The sequence below is a fragment of the Zea mays genome, chromosome 10, assembly GCF_902167145.1.
Source record: "Zea mays cultivar B73 chromosome 10, Zm-B73-REFERENCE-NAM-5.0, whole genome shotgun sequence".
Classification (NCBI taxonomy): Eukaryota; Viridiplantae; Streptophyta; class Magnoliopsida; order Poales; family Poaceae; genus Zea; species Zea mays.
In genome coordinates this window covers 19,349,839-19,374,619 of record NC_050105.1, presented here as the reverse complement: position 1 = coordinate 19,374,619, position 24,781 = coordinate 19,349,839, and positions in this window count along the sequence as shown.

Genomic DNA, 24,781 nt, shown 5'->3' with positions numbered 1-24,781 from the left:
CCTCCGCACCCTGGAGACTGTTCTCCGGGCAGCGCACCAAGCAGGTTGCCTCCCAGCGGTCCGGGTAGACCCCGCGACTGTGCTGGTAGACCACACAGCGATACTCGACGGACCAAGTATGCCGGTTAAATGCCCGACGTAGCAGGGTGTCGAGCGCATCGTGGAAGTGACACCCGCGAGCAGCGTCGCGAGTGATGGGTCGAGCAACCCATCCTTCCGGCTCATGGTTAGCAGAGAAGTCGATGTCGTGGCTCGAGCTGTCGTCGCCACCTCCGTCGTCTGGGTCTCCTCCAGCAGCTACTCCAGAAGCTGGGGCGCCCAGTGGTGGTGCAGGGGGCGCCTCCAGGGGAAGCACAGGGGAACAGCTCCTCACGGACTCTATCTCCTGCTGGAGCGAGAAGGAAGAGCCCTGCTGCTCCTCATGCAGGCGGTGGTGCAGTCTCTCCAAGTGGCTGGACTGTCCGGCCACGGGACGGCGAAGCGGACGCTCAGCAAGGCGGGAGGGTAAGAAGGGGATGACGGACTTTCGTGCAGTGTGTCTAAGTCGAGCCATCTACAAAAGACATCGCAAGCAAAAGGGTGAGAACAGAATCAATATGACCAGCAAGTAATGAATCATAAATAAATGAAGGATTAGAATAAAACATGATTTTCAGCAAGGTATAATATATAGTAGAACATAGGTTTGGTCGGTATGACCAACTTTTGAAGGGATATGCAAAGTCAAGGCAGGGACAGAGGTCTATAGTCCTTAGAACGACCATTCTATTCTAGGTTAGCGGTCCTACAGTCAGCACGACTTTGATACCACTTATGTCACACCCGGTTTTAGAAGGCAAACCGAATGCGAACCATGTACGTGCCAGGATCAGTTATTCACGTACACAGCAGTTACATAACATGGACATCATCACACAGTGCTCAAAATAGTATTCAGAAGGGAAATAGTCGATTACATCATACGTCTGAGACGTCCATATAGTCCTTACAATAAATCAAAGTGCGGAAAAGAAACGTAGGTAACCGCGGCCTTCACAGGCAGCCGACTGGGGGTTGCCGCTAACCCACACCTAGAACTCGTCGTAATCTTGGAACTCCTGGAAGTCTCCTTCCACAGCTTCATCTTCGCTTGAGCAGTGGTTGCAATGCTGACAACCTGGGGATGGGGGGGGTTTGGTGTGTAGAGCAAGGGTGAGTACACATCAACATACTCAGCAAGTATCCTGTTTGGCTGTAGTGGACTAGCTTTATGTGGGGATAAGTCAAGCGGTTGCTTTTAGTTGGTCAGATTATTACTTACTAGTAGAAAGCCATGTTTTAGCATTAACCCAAGTTATTAACCCGATGTACCCTTTCCAAACGGAAAGAATACCACTTACCAGCACCATAGTCATAACCAAAATCATCAATCTCATAACCACCTGTACCAAAGTATCTCTGATCAAGTACCACTAATCACTGGAGCTCCCTTGGCCGCTCATAACCGTGAGCACGGCTGATATATCAGTTTTCAAACACTCTGCAGAGGTTGTGCACTTTACCCACAAGCTGTGATTCCCTTTCTGCCCGGAGATCATGACTCTCCATTGATCACTACCAAGGTGACCCAGCAGGGCATCACTACATAGCCTTTACAAAGATTCCCCGGGGCTGTAGCCACCCATTAGGTTTCCTAAATGCACCGCACTCCTCCCCAAGGGGCGAACCCAAACTTGGCAGAGCGAGCCGCATACACCGAGCCCCATTGACGGCACGACGGCTAAGTGAACTACACCCCGGATCCTCTAATTATTCAGCTAAGGGCATCCCATTCCACCCTCATGGTTGCACTGTTTTCCCGGGCGGTCATCCATAGAACAGGTCCTTACGGAGAGGCACTCGAGAAACCGCTCGAGCCCCCTTGATGACCACAAGTACAACATCATAATAAGAGAAGGGAAAACAGCGTATCATAGATAATCTCATCATGTTCATTGATTAGAGTTTGAGCAATAGCATAAAGCTAAACAATAATAATCCAACCCGAATAGGTAAACAAGGACATGGATAACAAAAGCTAGTCAATCCTTAGGCATAAATGTGTAAAGCGGGAGGTGAATTAAATAATGAATAGGACAGAGATAGGTCAAGGGACACTTGCCTCAACCAACCGACTGCTGCTCAGGGGCTTCTCCTGCGAGTTCCTCGGGCTCTTCAACCGGATCGTTCTCTAAGCGGGTGCAAACATACATACACCCATTCATTGAAATTAGGAAACCAACAGTACACCATACAAGAGAACAAGTAAAGCAAATATGCATAGAATACCACATACGATAATGGATTTACCTTGGTTAGAAAGAAACGAGGGAAGGTCTCGCAGGGGTTAAGGCTTATGCTCGAGGGGCACTACGGGTTGGTGAATAACTAGACGTCACGTGTTCTAGTTCCAATTGGTTCTAACAAAAGAATTAGCTACATGCACTAATGTAAACGCGATCACTTTTAGTATATTAGCATTGAATAAGATAGACGATTGGCTATACAAATTAACTAACGTAACCAATTTCCAAATTGAGACTCCTATCTTATTAATATAAACGACGTGATTAGCGCATATAGGATATGGGGGGGGGGGTAGACGGGGGGTTAGGGGGTAGACGAGGCACGACGGGTCGTGCCAAGGCACGCGCACTACGCGGGCACGCGCGCGAGGCCGCACGCACACACCACGGACTAGCCGTGTGCACGTCGGGGCCGAGCGCTAGCCGAGCTCAAAACCGCGCGCCATAGGCACGCTGGGCCAAGCTCGAGACCACGCAGGGGCCGACACGACGCGAGCAAGGCACGGCGGGGCGACCGGGCCGGGGCGGTTGAACCGGCCAGGGGCGGCCGAGCTCGCCGGGAGGCGGGCGGCCGAGCCGGGGGCAGGCTCGCCGCGCCACGGGAGGACGCCGGGCCACCACGGCCGGCCGAGCGGGGCGGCTCGCCAGAGCGGGCACGAGGGCGGGGCCGAGCGGGCGCGGCCGGGCTCGCCGGAGGCGGGGCCGAGCCGGACACGGGAGGGGGAGGGGCGGCTCGCCGGAGGGGACGCGAGGGCGGGGCCAGGCGGGCGCGGCCGGGCTCGCCGGGGGCGTGGCCGAGCCGGACACGGGAGGGGGAGGGGCGGCTCGCCGGAGGGGACGCGAGGGCGGGGCCGAGCGGGCGCGGCCAAGCCGGGGCGGGCTCGCCGGAGCGGGCGCGAGGGCGGGGCCGAGCGGGCGCGGCCGGGCTCGCCGGGGGCGGGGCCGAGGCGGGCGGCGCGGGTGAGGGGAGGGCGCCGGAGGGAGGAGAGGGAGGGAGGAGAGGGAGGGAGGAGAGGGAGGAAGCCTCACCGGAGGGGGGCGGCGCACAGGGGCGGCGGCGGCGCGGTTAGGGTTTGGGGGAAGAGAGAGAGGGTGAGAGAATGACGGGCGAGGCCCGCGGGAGGGATTTTTGGAAAAAGAAAAGGGAAGGGGGGGCGGCTGGGCCGGCCATGGGCCGAAAGGGGGGGGGGGAAGGGGGGCCGCGCGGCTGGGCCGGCCGGGAGGCCCACGCGGGAGGAGAGGGGGGAGGCGCGGCTGGGCCGCCAGCTGGGCCGGCGCGCAAGGGGGGGGCGGCTGGGCCGAAATGGGAAAGGGAGAGAGGGAGAGAAAAAGAAAAGGGTTTTCTTTTTCTAAAATCCAATTTTCTTCGGATGAATGCTTTTACATTTTTAAACAATCAAAAGTTTGCATGGTTCGGCATGGTGCACCATCCAAAATAAAGTATTTTAAGGTTTTGCTTTACACGGGGTCTAAAGCCAAAACCCGCTATAACTTTGGAAAAGATCAAGGTTTAGCGAGGGAACGAGAAAAAAAGAAAGGGGTAACGCCTGAATTTGGTGAGAGAAAAGAAGAAAAAATTCTACCCCCAAATTCAGGGCGTTACAGACGAGCCTGTGGTAGATCCTGTTAAGCTCACGGCGTCCACAGAGCGCCATGTGGAGGACATCGGGGCTAGGCACGACATGAGGGAGCAACGCTAGTGGTGTTGTAACCTTCGACGACCTTGACATCATTAGTGCACCATGTAGGGAAGGAGTTGGAAGCAACTCTCACCCCCACCCCATGCCCCTACGGTGGCGACGACTCAGGGAGACGGTTCTGGAGGTGTCGTAACCTCTAGCACCCTTGGTGCCATTGAGGCACCATGAGGGGAAGGAGCTAGAGGTAATCCCCCTCCCACGTGCCTACTACGATTGCGCCGAGGACGGCGACCACTTGGAAGCGCTCCTCTCAGGCCTTCATGCCGCTAGCGCCGATCGGAGCGGCTCCTTTGGTCATTCCGACTGCTCCACTCATTGGCGTAATGATTGCCCCTCTCATGGCGGCCATGTCGACCTCCTTGGTCGTCCAGGAGATGCTGGGAGTTGATGTCCCTGACATGGCCCTCCTCGAGCCACCATCTCCTGCATCCGGCCTAGAGGAGGCACGGTGGCCGTGGAAGTTGTGTCAGGCAGAGCTCCATCGGTGGATGTGGTGGTCGTCGTTCCATCGTTGTCGCCCCTGGCCCCCTCGCCTTCAGGTGATGCGGTGGCAACTTGTCTATCTGGGGCGACATCATTGCCTATGGATGTCTCCAAGTCCTAGGTCCAACCTCTGCCGGTCGATATCCCTTCCTCCTCCCCTAGGGTCTACACTGTCTGCGCTGCCTGCTTCAAAAGAAGGCCACAATGACCTTCCCTCCTTCAACATTGAAGGCTCAGAAGGACAGGAGATGGAGGCAGAGGAGTGGTGACTCATCAAGGCAGCCTCATCCTAGGCCGACAGGCGACGGGAGCCAAGAGACCATCGAGCGCATGCTTGGTAACTTTGAAGAGACGATTTCAGTTGCATGCGCTTTGATGTTGTGGGATTTGATCTCCTACGACCAGGTGAGTATGGCTTTTGGGCCATTTTCCTTTGATTGACACTCTTTGACCAACCTTCAACTAATCGCCCAAACGCTCTTCGTAGCGCATCTTTCAGTGGTCAATGGATCGACGAGAAGTGCTGCTAGCCGTACACCGGGAAGTGGAGTAGCTGCGCACGGGGGCCTCCTGCCTTGAGGAGAGGGAACGCGACTTCACTACACTCAAATTCGAGGCTAGCCAGCTCCGTGGCGAGGTCGCGCGCCTGCACAAGGAGCGTAACGACGCGCGACACGAATCGCCTTTGAGAGGAGAGTCCCAACTCCAGGAGGATCTTCATGAGGCAAAGCTTTGGGCTGAGGAGGCTGAATCAAGCCTTAGAAAGGTTAATGCTCGCCTAGAGGAGACAAACTCAGAGCTTTCATGAGAGCACAACGCGGTTGGAGGTTAGCCTTTCTTTTGCCCTTGTGTTTTCATTATCTAGCACTCTAGGTTGCTTTAGTTCCTTTCTTTTGCAGAGCTCCAAAAGATGTTCTCTCAAGCTTAGGACGGTAAAAGGTGGCGGATTAGGTGAAGATAGTGGCGAAGGACGAGGTGTGAAAGCTCTCGCTTGCTCGTGATGGTGTTGTTGTCGTTCAAGTCCAAGCGGAGACTTCGCTCTCAGTATGGACGCAGAGCTCCATGCCCTTAAGGCGGCGATAGATGTGGTGTGTGCCCACCTCTCTCCCCTCTTCCGATCGAGGTTGCCCTACTCGATCGACTACGGGCGCTGCCCAACCACGTGGAGCATGTGGTCCTTGAAGGTGCACTTCATGGGAGTAGCATGGCACTAGGGTAGATGGTCTCCCACTTCGACGAGATCTATGTCGTTGTGATCGCGGAGAGCTTTGCCACCAAACGGAATGATGAGGAACTGGATCATATGGAAGAACAAGTTCGCCCTCATGCCTGGTCGATCGTGAGATTGGTCGACTCAAAGTTCATCCTGACAAGCCCTTGGAGTCTAGAGCCACCTATCGGCGTCTAGACAACATTATTTTAGTGTTCTATAACAAACTCTTTGAATGGTGAGGCCGAACAGATGTTTGTGCCTTTTGGTGTAATATTGTTTCTGGCTTGAGCACCATGATGTTGTCTTTTCCATAAGCCTTAGCCCTCGTGATCAATCATCCCAAGTTTATCGTAGCAATGACCATTGTGGCCTTCTGGGGCATAGAAATGTCTTCGACTGAATCGGGGTGCTTAGGAAATCTTAAGAGGCGCATGGTAGTGGGACATGAGTCCAGGCACATCTTTGTGGAGTTGTCCTTACCCCCCTGTCCATTACCACCATGGACAGGTTTTTCGAGCCCACGATTGGCTGAACGATGAGGGGGTTGGTCCCGGGATGTGGGATCTTGTCCGGGTGGTCTCGTCGATCGAAGACAGTTGGGAACTCCAACCACTAGAGGTTAATGTGAGATGGTGGGCTCCGTTGCGTGCACCTCACGGTGGGCCACCTTGAGTCGGCACTTGTTGCCGTAGATTTCAGTACCACCAAAGATCATGAGGCATCCTGTTGTCTCAGAAAAATCTTCGGTGAGGGCATCTGGTTTTGCCGGTATGACGGGCTCCTCTGGCTTCGCCTTCTTGCCTCACGGCTTGGAGATGAAGCGCTTCAAGAGCTTGCACTCGCAAATCTTGTGGTGGACTTGGAAGCCGTGATTTTGTTACGGCGAATCCATCAGCTTCTAGAAGTGGTCACCCCCATTTTTCGTCGGTGGCCTAGGTGGCCGATCCGCTATGGCGACTTCTTTCTCGTCGTGTCGGAGACGATGATTTCTCCGTCGCTTCTCAGGGTGCTCACAATGCTCCTTCTCACTGTTTGGCTCGCAAGGGTCACATGGGCTCTTTCCCTTATAGAAAATAGCCCGTACCATGTCCTCCCCATCAGCGAACTTGGTCGCTATATGTCACGCCCGAATTCAGGGGCCAAACCCGAGCGCGATTCACATGTGTGCTAGGATCAAGTCTCACACATATGATGACTCATGGTACAGAAACGAATGTCACATCATTTATATAAATGGAGTTCTGTACAAAATATTTAAATAATTACATCATATGAAGACAACAATCCAACAACCATAGTTAACAAGGAGACGACGGCCTAGACCACTCATGAACTCGTCACATCATCCTTCATGTGCCTCATCATGTGGTACCTATCCTTGACCTGGGGGATGTGAGTACAACAAGGGTGAGCTCACATACGTTCATTGCTCAACAAGTTGTGGGGAATAATGTGCGTTACCTCACCAAAGCTAGGAGCTCATGTGAAGTGTAAGGCTTACCTGTAATACCCAATTTGTATTTAATCTAAAGAGAGTGGATCTCATCCCATGTTTTTGCCCTATACTCATTATCACATGGTAACAACCATATATAAAGAGAACAAATGATTAAGGATACCTAAAATAATCTATGCACCATGCTAGAGTTTATTTGATTGTGCATTTGATAATAATAACAATAATATTAATAAAAATATAACGAGGATTTGGAATGAACCCCAAATTTAAATTTAGGAAATTTGAAAAATAGAAAAAAGAGGAAAGAGAGAAATATCATACAATACAAAATCAATTTATAAATAAATAACTTTATCACATTTTGGTATGATCAAATAAAACATTTAGTTTGAGTACAAATGTGCCACAAAGTTTGAATTTAAATTGAAGTTTGAATTTGGAAAGAAAGAAAGGAAAAAATAAAATAGAAAAGAAAAATAAAAAGAAAAGAAATTATACCTGCGTTTGGGCCGACATCACCTCCTCGGCCCACCACCCATTCCTATGCGTGGCCCAACTCTGGGAAAATGGCGCCGACACCGCAGGCTCACCGTGCAGCCGCACCGTGGTGCTTTTTGAAAGGGAAATGTGCCCTTGGGCCATTTCTATAAATGTTTTGGTGATTAAGTGTCCAACACAAATGTTTTGAACTCCTTGTGTGTTAAACAAGCAAAAGGTTCAAATCAAAGACAAGGTATGATTCTAGACTTAGTACATGTGTTTTTTGAATACTAATGAGGTTATCTAAGTGCTAGAAATAGCAAGAAAAGAAACTGAAAAGACTTGGCTCGGTGAAGCCAAATCTTAGCATAGTCTGGCACACCGGACTGTCTGGTGGTGCACCGGACAGTCTCCGGTGAAAAGGCCGCTCTCGGGAAAAATCAGCGGCGTATGACTATAATTCACCGGACTGTTCGGTGGTGCACTGGACTGTCCGGTGAGCCAATGGTCGCCAGCGCAACGGTCGGTTGCGTAATCCGCGGGCAACGCGTGGTCCACACCAACGGTCGGCATGGGGCACCGGACTGTCCGGTGTGCACCGGACAGTGACCGATGCGCCATCGGGCCCGAAGCTGCAATGGTCGACTGCGCCTTATTTGGAAGGCAATCGCGCACCGGACAGCTATAGTGACTGTCCGGTGGTGCAACGGACTGTCCGGTGCACCACACGACAGATGGCAAGATTAGCGTTCCAAGATTGTCTTCAACAGCTCCAAGCTGCCTTGGGGCTATAAAAGGGACCCCTATGCGCATGGAGGAGACACCCAAGCATTCACTAAGCATCCTAAGGCATCCAGAATCTGTTCCCGCGCATTCGCTTCGTTGTGTTAGAGATTTGAGCTCTATTCGAGTCAAGGACTCCCTGTGTTGTCATTTGAGCTCAAGTCTTCTCTTGTGTGCGTGGGTGTGCTGCAATTTGTGTCTTGTGTGTGTTGCTCATCCCAACCTTACTCCGTGCTTTCATTGTGATCTTTGTTGTAAGGGCGAGAGACTCCAATCTTGTGGAGATTCCTTGCAAACGGGAATAATCATCTAAAGGAAAAACCGTGGTATTCAAGTTGATCATCGGATCACTTGAAAGGGGTTGAATGCAACCCTCGTCCATTGGGACGCCACAACGTGGAAGTAGGCAAGTGTTACTTGGCCGAACCGCGGGATAAAAATCGTGTGTCTTGTGTTGATCTCTCTGTGATTATTTGTGTTCACAAGAACTCGCTTCAAGTTATTTAGCCGTACTAACACTCATAACTAAGTTTTGTGGCTATTAGTGTTTGAATTTTACAGGATCACCTATTCACCCCCCTCTAGGTGCACTCAATTGGTATCAGAGCCGTTCTCTTCACGTAAGGGACTAATCACCCGAAGAGATGGATCCTAAGGGAAAGGGGATGGTGGTCAACGACAAAGAGGAGTCCATCTTCAACGAGCCAAGAGATGAGAAGCCCACTGACTCAGGCTCGAGTCATAAGAAGAAGGACGGGAAGAAGAAGAGGCGCATCAAGAAGATCATCTACTACGACAGCGATGCATCCTCTTCTTCACCAAGAGACGACGATGATGACGACTCTTCGTCAAAGAAAAAGACAGTTAATCAGAACTACTCTTTTGACTATTCTCGCATGACGTACAATTCTAATGCTCATTTGCTATCAATTCCACTTGGGAAACCCCCCACTTTGATGGAGAAGATTATTCTTTCTGGAGTCACAAAATGCGTAGTCATTTATTTTCTCTCCATCCTAGTATTTGGGAAATTGTCGAAAACGGAATGCACTTTGATAGTACTGACAATGCCGTTGTTATAAATGAGCAAATTCATAAGAATGCCCAAGCTACTACTGTGTTGCTAGCATCTCTTTGCAGGGATGAGTACAATAAAGTGAGTGGCTTGGACAATGCCAAGCAAATTTGGGATACCCTCAAGATATCACATGAGGGAAACGACGCCACCATGATCACCAAAATGGAGTTGGTGGAAGGCGAGCTGGGAAGATTTGTGATGATCAGGGGAGAGGAGCCAACTCAGACCTACAACAGGCTCAAGACCCTCATCAACAAGATTAGAAGCTATGGAAGCACAAGATGGATGGACCACGACGTTGTCCGACTCATGCTAAGGTCATTCATGGTAATTGACCCCCATCTTGTCAATCTTATTCGTGAAAATCCCAGGTACACCAAGATGACGCCCAAGGATATTCTTGAAAAATTCGTGAGCGGGCGCATGATGGTGAAAGGAGCACGATACATAGACGATGCACTTAATGGTCCACTACCCGTCTATGAGCCACAACCCGTTGCTCTCAAAGTAGCAAGCCGCAGGGAGGCGCTACCAAGCAAGGTGGCACAAGTTGAGGATGTCGGGCTAAATGAAGATGAGATGGCCCTAATCATCAAGCGCTTCAAGACCGCACTAAAAGGACGCAAGGAGTACCCCAGCAAGAACAAAGCAAGGGGAAAGAGCTCCTGTTTCAAATGCGGTAAGACTGGTCATTTCATAGCTCGATGCCCCGATAATGATAATGACCAGGAACAAGAAAAGTATGGGAAGAAAGAGAAGAAGAAGAATTACAAGAAGGCGAAGGGCGAGGCACATCTTGGAAAGGAATGGAATTCCGACTGCTCTTCATCCGACTCCAATGATGAAGGATTGGCTGCCTCGGCCTTCAAAAAATCTTCGCTCTTCCCCAACGAACGCAATATGTGCCTTATGGCTAAGGAAAAGAAGGTATGTATTCGGAACACTCCCAAGTATACTTCTTCTAGTGATGAAGAGTCATCTGATGATGAAGTAGACTATACGGATTTGTTTAAAGGCTTAGATAGAAACAAAGTAGACAAAATTAATGAATTAATTGATACCCTTAATGAAAAGGATAGATTGCTAGATAAGCAAGAAGATATTTTGTATGAAGATCATGACAAATTTATTAGTGTTCAAAAATCTCTTGCTTTAGAAATTAAAAGAAATGAAGTGCTATCCTCTGAATTGTCTGCTTGCCATGAATCTGTCTCTAGTTTAAGGAGTTTAAATGATGAATTAAATACTAAGCTAGAGGTAGTAAAATAAATTCATGTGTAGAGCATGTTAGTATTTGTAATAGATGTAAGGACTTTGATGTAGATGCTGGTAATGAACATCTTATTTCTATTACTAAGTTGAATGATGAAGTGGCAAGTCTTAATGCTCAACTTAAGACTTGCAAAAATGATTTTGATAAATTAAAGTTTGCTAGGGATGCCTACACTGTTGGTAGACACCCCTCAATTAAGGATGGTCTTGGCTTTCAAAGGAAAACCAAGAACTTAACAAGCCAAAAGGCTCCCATTCTCACCAAGGAGAAAGGGAAGGCCCCTATGGCTAGTAGTCCTCAAAGAAACCATGCTTTTATTTATGATAGGAAAATTGCTAGTCACAATAAGAGTCATATTCATGTTGCTTATAATGATTCACATGCTATGTTTGCCTCTAGCTCTACTTTCGTGCATGGTAGAAGTAGGCCTAGGAGAAGTAATGTTGTGCCTCATGTGCCTAGGAGAATGTGCAATGAACATTCTACCATTTACCATGCTTGCAATACGTCATTTGCGCTTTTATGTAAGAATGAAAAAGTAGTTGCTAGAAAGTTGGGATCAAAATGCAAGGGAGACAAGACTTGTATTTGGGTTCCAAAGGCTATTGTGCTAACCTTGTAGGACCCAACAAGAGTTGGGTACCTAAAACCCAAGCTTTAATTGCCTTGCAGGTTTATGCATCCGGGGGATCTAGCTGGATAATCGACAGCTGATGCACAAACCACATGACGGGGGAGAAGAAGATGTTCACCTCCTACGTCAAGAATAAGGATTCCCAGGATACGATTATTTTTGGAGATGGGAACCAAGGCAAGGTCAAAGGTTTGGGAAAGATAGCCATCACAAGCAAGCACTCTTTTTCAAATGTGTTTTTAGTAGAGTCATTAGGATACAACCTCCTGTCTGTAAGTCAGTTGTGCCACATGGGCTACAATTGTTTGTTTACAAATGTTGATGTATCTGTCTTTAGAAGGAGTGATGGTTCATTAGCGTTTAAGGGTGTACTAGACGGCAAACTCTACTTAGTTGATTTTTCGAAAGAGGAGGCCGATCTAGATGCATGCTTAATAGCTAAGACTAGTATGGGCTGGCTGTGGCATCGCCGTCTAGCACATGTTGGGATGAAGAACCTTCATATACTTCTAAAGGGAGAACATGTGTTAGGACTAAGCAATGTATGTTTCAAAAAAGATAGACCTTGTGCAGCTTGTCAGGCAGGGAAACAGGTGGGAAGCACTCATCACAACAAGAATGTGATGACAACATCAAGACCACTGGAGCTTCTTCACATGGACCTCTTCGGACCCGTTGCCTACCTTAGCATCGGGGGAAGTAAGTATGGTCTTGTAATTGTTGATGATTTTTCCCGCTTCACTTGGGTGTTCTTTTTGCAGGATAAATCAGAAACCCAAGGGACCCTAAAGCGCTTTCTAAAGAGGGCTCAAAACGAATTTGAGCTGAAGGTGAAAAAGATAAGAAGCGACAACGGGTCCGAGTTCAAGAATATGCAAGTGGAGGAGTATCTTGAGCAAGAAGGCGTCAAGCACGAGTTATCCGCTCCCTACACACCACAGCAAAACGGTGTGGTAGAGAGGAAGAACAGGACCCTTATCGACATGGCGAGAACGATGCTTGGAGAATTCAAGACGCCCGAGCGGTTTTGGTTCGAAGCTGTGAACACAGCTTGCCACGCCATAAACCGGCTCTACCTACATCGCCTTCTCAAGAAGACTTCGTATGAACTTCTTACCGGTAACAAACCCAACGTTTCTTACTTTCGTGTATTTGGGAGCAAATGCTACATTTTGGTGAAGAAAGGTAGACACTCCAAATTTGCTCCCAAAGCTGTAGAAGGGTTTTTACTAGGGTATGACTCAAATACAAAGGTGTATAGAGTCTTCAACAAATCATCGGGATTGGTTGAAGTCTCTAGCGACGTTGTATTTGATGAGACTAATGGCTCTCCAAGAGAGCAAGTTGATCTTGATGACATAGATGAAGATGATGTTCCGACGGCCGCAATGCCCACGATGGCGATAGGTGAGGTGCGACCACAGGAACAACAGGAGCAAGATCAACCATCTTCCTCTACAATGGTGCATCCCCCAACTCGAGATGATGGACAGGTTCCTCAAGAAGAACAAGTTATGGAGGAAGAAGCACCACTGGCCCCTCCAACTCAAGTCCGAGCGACGATCCAAAGAAATCACCTCGTCGATCAGATTCTAGGTGACATAAGCTCGCTCACGTTTAGCTAATTTTTGTGAGCATTACTCATTTGTCTCTTCTATTGAGCCTTTCAGGGTAGAAGAGGCCTTGCAGGATCCGTACTGGGTGTTGGCCATGCCGGAAGAGCTCAACAACTTCAAGAGGAATGAAGTTTGGAGCATAGTGCCGCGACCAAAGCAAAATGTTGTGGGAACCAAGTGGGTGTTCCGCAACAAGCAAGACGAGCACGGAGTGGTGACAAGAAACAAGGCTCGACTTGTGGCAAAAGATTATGCCCAAGTCGCGGGTTTGGATTTTGAGGAGACTTTTGCTCCTGTGGCTAGGCTAGAGTCTATTCGAATATTATTAGCCTATGCCGCTCACCACTCTTTCAGGTTGTTTCAAATGGATGTGAAGAGCGCTTTCCACAACGGGCCAATCAAGGAGGAGGTGTACGTGGAACAACCCCCTGGCTTTGAGGATGACTGGTACCCCGACCATGTGTTCAAGCTCTCTAAGGCGCTCTATGGACTTAAGCAAGCCCCAAGAGCATGGTATGAATGCCTTAGAGATTTCTTAATTGCTAATGCTTTCAAGGTTGGGAAAGCCGATCCCACTCTTTTCACTAAGACTTGTGATGGTGATCTTTTTGTGTGCCAAATTTATGTCGATGACATAATATTTGGTTCTACTAACCAAAAGTCTTGTGAGGAGTTTAGCAGGGTGATGACCCAAAAGTTTGAGATGTTGATGATGGGCGAGTTGAACTACTTCCTTGGGTTCCAAGTGAAGCAACTCAAGGACGGCACCTTCCTCTCCCAAATGAAGTACACTCAAGATCTTCTCAAGAGGTTTGGGATGAAGGACACCAAGCCCGTGAAAGACACCGATAGAAACCGACGGGCATGTCGACCTCAACAAAGGAGGTAAGTCCGTTGATCAAAAGGCATATCAGTCTATGATAAGGTCATTGCTTTATTTATGTGCTAGTAGACCGGACATTATGCTAAGTGTATGCATGTGTGCTAGATATCAATCCGACCCCAGGGAATGTCACCTTGTGGCCGTTAAGCGAATTCTTAGATATTTAGTTTCTACTCCTTGCTTCGGGATCTGGTATCCAAAGGGGTCTACCTTTGACTTGATTGGATATTCAGACTCTGATTATGCTGGATGTAAGGTTGATAGGAAGAGTACATCAGGGATGTGCCAATTTCTAGGAAGGTCCCTAGTGTCTTGAAGTTCCAAGAAATAGACATCCGTTGCCCTATCCACCGCTGAGGCCGAGTATGTTGTCGTAGGACAGTGTTGTGCGCAACTACTTTGGATGAGGCAAACCCTCAGGGACTTTGGCTACAATCTGAGCAAAGTCCCACTCCTATGTGACAATGAGAGTGCAATCTGCATGGCGGATAATCCTGTTGAACACAGCCGCACTAAGCACATAGACATCCGGTATCACTTCCTGAGAGACCACCAGCAAAAGGGAGATATCGAGGTGTACCATATTAGCATCGAGAACCAGCTAGCCGATATCTTTACCAAGCCTTTGGATGAGAAAACTTTTTGCAGGTTGCGTAGTGAGCTAAATGTCTTAGATTCCGGTAACTTGGATTGATCTAGAGCATACATGTGTTCTATGCCTTTGATCATGTTACTTCATGCATTTATGTGATTTGCTGGTTATTTATGGTGCTCAAGTTGTGCAAGGGATCCCCGGACCTCACAAGTCCATGTGTGAATGATGCACATACTTGATGTAGTCTCAAAGGTGAATTGAAAGGGAAAGGTGAACTTGGACCATGCAAAGACTTCCACTGCACTCCGGTATTAGGGTACTCACCTCCAAGTTCATACTTATGCTCTCATTGCCTTTTTGCTCTTAATTGACATTTTTGGTGAGGCAATGGGGTTAAGGGGCCAAGAATGATCCTGTTTTGGTGCTTAATGCCAAAGGGGCAGAAATTAAGGCCAAAGCAAATGGATCAGCTACCACTTGTGAATTTTGAAAACAATAGAGTTAGAACTTTTGATTTGTCCAAAATATTGTTATTGCAAAATTTGGTCTCTCATGGAGGAGAATTTTGATTATGGGAAAAGGGGGAGTTTTTGGCACTTGATCAATTTTCTCTTGGAATATCTCTCCTCGTGCCCAAACAAGCGTGTTTGACTTAGAAATAGGAAAATGAATTTGATTTGCAAAAACAAACCAAGAGGTGGCAAAGAGTGATCCAAATATGCCAAATTATAGTAAAAACAATTTGGTCTTCAATTGCATTGATGTTGCACTTCTTTTTGTTGCTTTTTGATGTGTTTGCATAAATCACCAAAAAGGGGGAGATTGAAAGGGAAATGTGCCCTTAGGCCATTTCTATAAGTGTTTTGGTGATTAAGTGTCCAACACAAATGTTTTGAACTCCTTGTGTGTTAAACAAGCAAAAGGTGCAAATCAAAGACAAGGTATGATTCTAGACTTAGTACATGTGTTTTTTGAATACTAATGAGGTTATCTAAGTGCTAGAAACAGCAAGAAAAGAAACAGAAAATACTTGGCTCGGTGAAGCCAAATCTCAGCACAGTCTGGCACACCGGACTGTCCGGTGGTGCACCGAACAGTCTCCGGTGCACCAGTCTGGTCTCCGGTGAAAAGGCCGCTCTCGGGAAAAATCAGCGGCGTACGGTTATAATTCACCGGACTGTCCGGTGGTGCACCGGACTGTCCGGTGAGCCAACGGTCGGCCGCGCAATCCGCAGGCGACGCGTGGCCCGCACCAACGGTCGGCAGGAGGCACCGGACTGTCCGGTGCGCCAACAGGCCCGAAGCTGCAACGGTCGACTGCGCCTTATTTGGAAGGTAATCGCGTACCGGACAGCTACAGTGACTGTCCGGTGCACCACATGATAGAAGGCAAGATTAGCCTTCCAAGATTGTCTTCAATGGCTCCTAGCTACCTTGGGGCTATAAAAGGGACCCCTAGGCGCATGGAGGAGACACCCAAGCATTCACTAAGCATCCTAAGGCATCCAGACTCTGTTCCCGCGCATTCGCTTCGTTGTGTTAGAGATTTGAGCTCTATTCGAGTCAAGGACTCCCTATGTTGTCATTTGAGCTCAAGTCTTCTCTTGTGTGCGTGGGTGTGCTGCGATTTGTGTCTTGTGTGTGTTGCTCATCCCAACCTTACTCCGTGCTTTCATTGCGATCTTTGTTGTAAGGCCGATAGACTCCAATCTTGTGGAGATTCCTCGCAAATGGGAATAATCATCTAAAGGAAAAACCGTGGTATTCAAGTTGATCATCGGATCACTTGAAAGAGGTTGAGTGCAACCCTCGTCCATTGGGACGCCACAACGTGGAAGTAGGCAAGTGTTACTTGGCCGAACCACGGGATAAAAACCGTGTGTCTTGTGTTGATCTCTCTGTGATTAATTGTGTTCACAAGAACTCGCTTCAAGGTATTTAGCCGTACTAACACTCCTAACTAAGTTTTGTGGCTATTAGTGTTTGAATTTTACAGGATCACCTATTCACCCCCCTCTAGGTGCACTCACTTTCTCTCTTGGATACTGACAGGTGGGCCTCGATGGCAGGTAGTTCTCCGCGCGTGTGAGTTAATCCCGGTCGCTGGCGTGCGAGGCCAGCTCGTCAGCTCCATCTCCTCGGGCTGGCGCAACAGATCACGATAATGGCGAGCGAAAGTGTTTGGGTGTGGGGAGAGTGCTCCGTGATCCTAGCCGCAGATTGGTTTTTCCCTTGCATAAGTATAGGCGCACCCTCGACTCCTCACCCCTGTTGAACCAGCGGCCCTTCAACCCTCACACCCTCTCCACCGACGCAAAAATGGCAAGTCGCGCCGCCGCCGTAGATTCGCTCTTCCGCCGTCATTTCGGGGTCGGCAAGGAGTCTTGGAAACTCGCCCAGTTGCGCGGATCGCGACCGTGGCAGATTGAGGCTAGGGGTGCAGTGGAGGTTGGGCGAATTCCTCGTCAAAGTTGGGCTCGGTCCCGGATCCGCGGTTCACCGTCGACCGGCCTCGCCACCGCCTCAAGTCCTGGTATGACCCCCTAAGACGACTCGACGAACCCTGCTCTTCATATTTTCTTCAGTTAGTCAAGTGCTAGTAACCTAGAGCTCGTGTTCGGCCACCGACCGACCATGGCACCGCTGTGGTGCCTCGATCACCGTTGCCGTCGCGGTCGGGGGGAAGGAGATGATACGTGCACTGTAGGATCGGGTGTCTACAGCTGTGATTAGACCATAGGATACCCCTTCGCTACATTTAAATCCGGAATGTCGGTTCGGTAACGGATGGATTTGGTTGAATCGGTGTGCGTCCGTCCCACGTTCATCGGATAGCGATCCAATGGTCTCGAGAGAGTACCGGCTCGCGGAAGTGGTGATCTAATCTGGCACGTCGAGTACATATAGGACGATTGTGGTCACGCGATACCCCTTCGCATGGCTCGTTTTACATAAGAGACCCCGACTTTTTAAGAAACCAACCTACAGTCTACAACAACTATGCTCTGAGTCTTAGAATACTTTGCGCAGAACCCCCGAGCTTCTCGGTATTATAAGCATAGTCCACACAGTTAATAAAACCTGAGAAATTCATTTCAAAAATGATTTTTAGTACAAAATTAATTGAAGAAACTTGTATAATACATATAAAATACATTTTAACTCCTTTTTGACCCATTCCAATTTCTATAATTTTTTAAAAATATTGTTTATCACTTAGTGCCACTGTTTTAGCATGAAACCCATATTAAATTTGATCACTTAATTAATCTTGTACCAAACACATAAAACTTTTGGAAATTCATAACTTAAAATCCGTAACTCCAAATAAAGTGATTCTTTTTCCTACGATCTCGTTTCGATGCATAGATTATTATTTTATATAGACGAGCATGCCACAAAAGATCCAGGTGTTCAGCAGGTAGAAGTTACTGAGCAAGAGCTCATTGAAGGCAAGTTATGCCCTTGACCACTTTTATTTACCCAATAATGTTCTCTATAATCATTTTATCATGCATAGGCTTAATTTTGATGGGACCCAATAGGTCACCCTAGTCTGGTTATCTTTTCACCTTGTTTACCCCTGAATTTTTGGGTAGTCTTTGCTATTGCTATATATGGTTTTGGGTGTTGAGATAACTATTACACTTGATCATTCTTTATTACTATTCTATTTCTGTTCATGGTAAGACAACTATGTTAATTGGAACATCGAGCTTAACTTGAGAAACACGTGCCACCACAAGGGTGGAATGGGACGCCCTTGGCTGACTAACTAGGAAAGCTATTGGAGGACTATCTTACCCGAAAGGGGCAAGGGCAGTAGGGGAGTAGGCGTGTAGGGAGGTTCTCGGGTTAATTTTGCTGCGATGGCGATCAGACGGGGGATTCCTGCATTGCTCTTCCTAGAAACTGTAGCTGGTTTTCTGAAGCTAGTGGAACTTTGTAAAGGCCTCGTAGTGGATCCCTAGCCATTCACCTCGGTAGTATCTAAGGGTCTAGATAACCCAGGCTATATGGGATACACGACTTGTGGGTACATGGTACAACCTCTGCAGAGTCTAAAACTGGTATACTAGACGTGCTCGCGATCATGAGTAGCTCAAGACTCTTGCATGATTAAATTATTGAACTAAATCCAATTTGTCATTTGCATCGCATTGGGATTTATTATTACATTTGATCTACTATTACTCTGGTTTGGTATCTACTTACATTTAGTAACTGCTAATAAAACTTGACCAACTTATTAAAAGCAATGCTCAGCTTTAACCCTTATTTATTGGTCAGCCTTACACTTCAAATGAACTCCCACCTTTGGTGAGTTCATGCACATTATTCCCCACAACTTGTTGAGCTATGATCTTTTGTGAGCTCACTCTTGCGATATACAAACCCACCCCACAGGTGAAGAGCAGGTGGTCCAAGAGGAGCTGCACTATAATGAGGAGTACGAGTTGATCTAGGTGGCGTCTCCTAGTCAGCGTTGTGGTGCCAAGGAATAATACTTAGTTCGCTCATTTATTATCATTTATTTTTGTAAGACTTTCGCTATGTAATAATGACATTTATGATATTTGTGAAATTTATCTCTATACACTTTGTCATTATATATGTTGTTCTTCTTTGGCGCACATATGAGATGCACCCGGCTTTATCCCTTAAATCCGGGTGTGACATTACCAAAAGAGATGGTTAAAGCTGAGCATTGCTTTTAGAGTTGGTCAAAATTTTATTAGCAGTTACTAAGTAAAAGTAGATATCAACCCAAATAAGTAAGAGATCAAAATTAATAACAACACCGTACCCACAATGCAATGCATATGACAAATTAAGTTTAGTTCCATAAATTCTCATGTGAGGGCTCGAGCTGCTCATGACCGTGAGCACGGCTGATATACCAGTTTTATACTCTGTAGAGGTGGCACATCTTTACCCACAAGTCGTGTATCCCATCTAGCCAGGGTTTGCAAGGCCCTTAGACACTGTAACAATCCAAAATCGTATCTTGGTCAGTTAAGAAAATTTCAAGCGTATTATAACAAAGTTATGAATTAAGACTTTCTTCCCTAAAATTTAGTAAATAGTAAATATAAAATGTTGGTTATATAAAATCTATAATAAATAGGATAGTGAGTTATTCTATATAAATTACTCATATTGGTTTATATAACTATGTGAATTCCATGCTTATTAAATTTCATGCATACAAATACTTATTTGAGCAAAGTAAATAAGGAGTAAATAAATGTAAAATATTTGTATTCATGTTGGTGTTTTGGTTGTGCATATAAATATGGTTTCAAAATTTAAAATCAGATTTGAATTGGGATAATTAAATCTAGAAATAAAAAATAGGAAAAAAGAATAGCAAATAAAAGGCTTATTTATTCGGCCACTTAAGGAACACAACCCACGTGAATTTTTCCTCCTATTTTTTTATTCCACTTGTCGGATCTTGCATCACTGTTACCTATTCTAGATTCGTGTTTGTTAGAGTTCCTAATAGATAGGATAAGATTGTAACAGATATGTACCAGATTAGATCTATCATGTAACAGATTTGGGTTCGAGTTTGTTATAGTTCCTAATATATAGGATATGATTGTAATAGATAAGTACCACATTAGATCTATCATGTAACCAGCCACCTCCCAGCCTATATAAATACATGCTACCATAACACCTCAAGCCATCAATCAAAGACTCATCTCATCCATAGCCTCGCAGCAGCCACCGCTCGCCGGTGGGCCTGCCACCGCAGGCCGAATGCCGCAGCCCCGTTCCGGCGTGAACAGGATCGTGCGGGGAGAAATGGCCTTGGCCGTCGATCTGGTGATGAGCGCTCACGATTGAATCTCAAATACCCCATCATGATCGAAAATCATAGCCGTTGATCTCGGATCTGTTGGTCGATATCAGATTAAGGGATCTTTTAATCTCGAGCGTTGATTTTAGATCTAACGGCTGTGATGGGATCGGTCGCGTACCGATTCGGCCGAGGCCGTGGGCCGTCCAATTCAATCTGGTGCGGGAAATTCGATCTACTATCATAAAATATATGTCGTCGATCTCTGATCCAATGACTGAGACTTCGATCTAATCTGCACCGTAGACTATCGATCCAACGGTCCACAAAAGCCCATACCACTTCGGCCATCTACTTTTGCAAAAGAGACCTTGTGATCTATATTAATCAACCCGTCGCCCACCTGTGCGGTAAGATGATTACCTAGCAGTCCCTGAGAATTGCAAATAAGTCCCTAGAGCTCGATTTAATTATAAAAATGACTGAAAACTAAATTAATCCCTATATTGCTCGTTTTAACTTAGATTAAGTCCGTTCAAGTTGCGTTAGTCTCGTATTAAATTTGTCTACGCAATAACAACATTATTTACAACATATTACTTACTTTTATATTGTTTATCCTATGATTATTGATTTATCTTGCTAATTAAAGTTAATTGTCCATGATTATAACCTGACTAAAAATACAACCTATAATCAAGTTATATCTTCGATTAAATTTAATTAATTCTCACATGATTTATATTAATTAACAGATAATTTATATTTTATTGTTTAATCACCTAAATCTTTGGAAAATCATATCCTCTTAACAGTAACTCTGAATTTAGTGGTTCTCGAACCTACGATCTCATAGCAACGCGTAGAATATTCTTACGTGGTTTGTTCTCATGTTTAGTGTAATGTTATTTTTAAGTACTTCTTGTCTATTGGTATGTAGTGCTATGAATAGAAGTGAGGTCACGAGAATCTGAAGATCGACATGGTACCTGGGAATCTCGAGTCTAAGGCAAGTTGTGCCCTTGATCACTCTTCTTTACCTAATAATGTTCCGGTTAATCACTGTGACATGCTCAGGTTAATTTGATGGGACCTAATAGGTTTCCCTTGATTTGTTTATCCCACACCTTGTTTACCACTGAACATTGGGTAGTTTTGCTATTGCTCTACCTGGTTTTGGGAAAATTATTGTTATATTATGATCGTGTTCCAGTTATGTTGTTGTTTTAATTATTGTTCATGACAAGATCATTGTGTTAATTGGAACATGGAGCTTAACTGGAGATATCCGTGCTACCACAAGGGTGGAATGCAACGCCCTTGGCTGACTAATTATGAAAGCTAGTGGAGGACAACCTTACCCGAAAGGGGCAAGGGCGGTAGAGGAGCTATGTATAGGGAGGTTCTCAGGTCGATCATGCTGCAATGGCTTTTCGGATGAGGGATTCCTATATTGCCCTTCTCCGAAACCATAGCGGGTTTTCTGAAGCTAGTGGAACTTTGTAAAGGCCTCGTAGTGACAGACACTTCCGAGGTGAACGGCTGGATCCACTACGAGGCCTTTACAAAGTTCCACTAACTTCAGAAAACCTGCTACGGTTTCTGAGAAGGGCAATATAGGAATCCCTCGTCCGAAAAGCCATCGCAGCATGATCGACCCAAGAACCTTTCTATACGCAGCTCCTCTACCGCCCTTGCCCTTTCGGGTAGGGTAGTCCTCCACTACCTTTCCTAATTAGTAAGCCAAGTGTGTCCCATACCACCCTTGTGGTAGCACTATTTTCCCGGTTGGTCGCTCCATGTTCTAATTAACATAATGATCTTATCATGAACAATAATTAAACAACAACATAATTCGAACATGATCATAATGTACCATTAATTTCCCAAACCAGATAGAGCAATAGCAAAACTACCCAATAGTTCTTTTATCTGCAAGGTGTGGGATAAATAATGCTAGGGAAGCCTATTATGTAACTTCAAATTAACCTGAGCATGTCACAGTGATTAACAGGAACATTACTGGGTAAAGAAAATGTGATCAAGGGCACCACTTGCCTGTGACTTGAGATTCCCAGGTACCAACTTGCTCTTCAAGTAACTCGCAACCTCGCTGCTACTCGTAGCAATACAAACAAGCATGATATAGGCAAAATTAGCCTCACACCAAACATAAGAACAAACTGCATAATAATGTTCCACGCATCGTAACGAGACCCTAGGTTCGAGAACCACTAAATTCGGAGTTATGGTTGTAAAGTTATAATTTTTCGAAAGTTTAGGTGTCTATTATAAAACAAAGGATGTACAAGATTTTAACCATAGGTTTCATGGTAATATAGGGTTACTAGATGATAAACAATATTAATATGAGATTAATGCATCTGGAATGGATCAAAAAGGAGTTAGAATGAATTACTTATGAATTAAACAAGTTTCTAAAATTATTTTTATACTAGAAATCATTTTCCAGGGAATTTCTCTGATTTTATAATTAATTTCGTTTATTTTAACATAACCAAGGATGGCGAGCATGATATTCTAAAGACTCGGGGTTGAATCTGTAAATACTAGGACTAATCTTTAAGAGTCTTTCTACTAGGGTGGACTGCAGGTGAATCAATAGAAACCAGGGGGTCCTATTTGTAAAACTGGCTCAGCGAAGGGGTATGGTTTAATATGAACCACATAGATTCAGATCAATGGCTCAGATTAGACCGTTCACCCATGCGAACCGGTATGGCATGGTGACCGCAGGATCCCGGGTCAACGGTCCAAAATGGATCCTGAAGCGGTACACACCGATCAACGCCTGATCCAAATTGAACAGCCCAGATTTTATTATGGCCCGACCTATCCTAACCACCCAATATCCCCTATCGAATCAATGGTCAGCGCAGTCATCTCCCACCCCCGATCAGCAGAGTGCCGGCACCCACCCACCCACAGTGGTGGTCTCACCGACGACAACCAAAAAGGCCAGCTGGAGACCCAACTCCCCACCCAAGATGACATATACAATGTGTGTATAATGGTGAACACAGCGAGGTGACTTTCAGAGCGTGCGGAACGATGACGAGCACAGGTCACCAGCGGCAGTGCGTCACCTACCACAGAAGCTCGATTATGGCGGTGCGATGTGACGACGAGAGGAAAAAGGCTTGAGCGTGAGATAGGGGAAGGATCGGCCTAAGGGGACAACTTTATACCGTGGCGTGGGCATGATCATTGCGAGGGAGCCATGGTGACTGCCGAGTTCCCCGGCGTGGACTCGCCAGAGCGCACGGGGTAATCTGTTGTGAGGAAGTGTCGAAGATGACAGGTGGGCCCCACCTCACAGGGACGATGATGCGGTGTGAGCGCCCATCCGGCCAGCGGGCCCCGCGGTGCAGTGACATGGACTTCATGGGCCCGAGCCGTTAGTGGCGCCAACGCGCATGGGCGCGGGGACTGGGCTGGCGGGGTGAAGTTTTGGAAATGGGCCGTGGGGTGGGGATTCGGCCCAAACAATGGCTTTTGTCTTTTCTTTTTTCCTTTTTCTTTTCTATTTCACGTTTCAAATATTCAAGCCAAATTAAAATTTTTGTTCTGAATTTCAGATGTCCAATCTCAAATATAATCCAAATGTAAATATAAATCCTACTATTTTCAATATTATTATTTATTCTCCTTCCCATTATTTAATTCTAGTAATAAATTACTTTATTACAATTTCCTTTCTCAATTATTTTCTCTTTCCATTTTCAAATTCTAATTTCCTAACTTGAACTTGTCTCACAGATTTAAATACAAATACAAAAATACAAGAACTTCATCATGAGGTTCATATTTTTGTATTTATTTATTTTGTTATTTTACTATCTTAATTCCATTAATTGAATATGCAAAAGCAAAAGAAACCAAATAGCCTCTAAAGATTCCATAATTCCCAAAACCCTAACATATCAATATATTTATTTATTTTGTTATTTTTCGCGTATACAAAATTTGGGCTTTACACTATATCGAGGATGGTCCCGCTTGGCAAATGCTCAAGCGAGGCCCTTGCCCCCTCAGGAAGGTGAATGGGGATAAACTGGATGATGAGATGCTCATCTTTTATTCATGCCATGCGGCAAGCAAGATGATAGTCCTCCAACCAGATGTCGGGATTTGAGGACCCGTCGTACATAGAGATGTTGGTGGGCGCCAGTACCTTTGCGAGGAACTACGCTCCTCTGATAGCGTGCCTGAAGGCACGTGCTCTCCCGGGTGTGCTAGGGCTACGCTCGCACTTTCTTTTATGTGGTTGCTCAACTTCTTGTTGCTCCTGACACTGGTTGTTGAGGATGTGTTGGGCATCATGGATCCCCTCGAGGTGGTCCTTCAGGGGAACATGTGTCTTCATGGATTGGCAGGCTAGCTTGGCAAATGGGCCAGGTCGGCTGCTCCACCTTGCAGGCTTGCTCCGC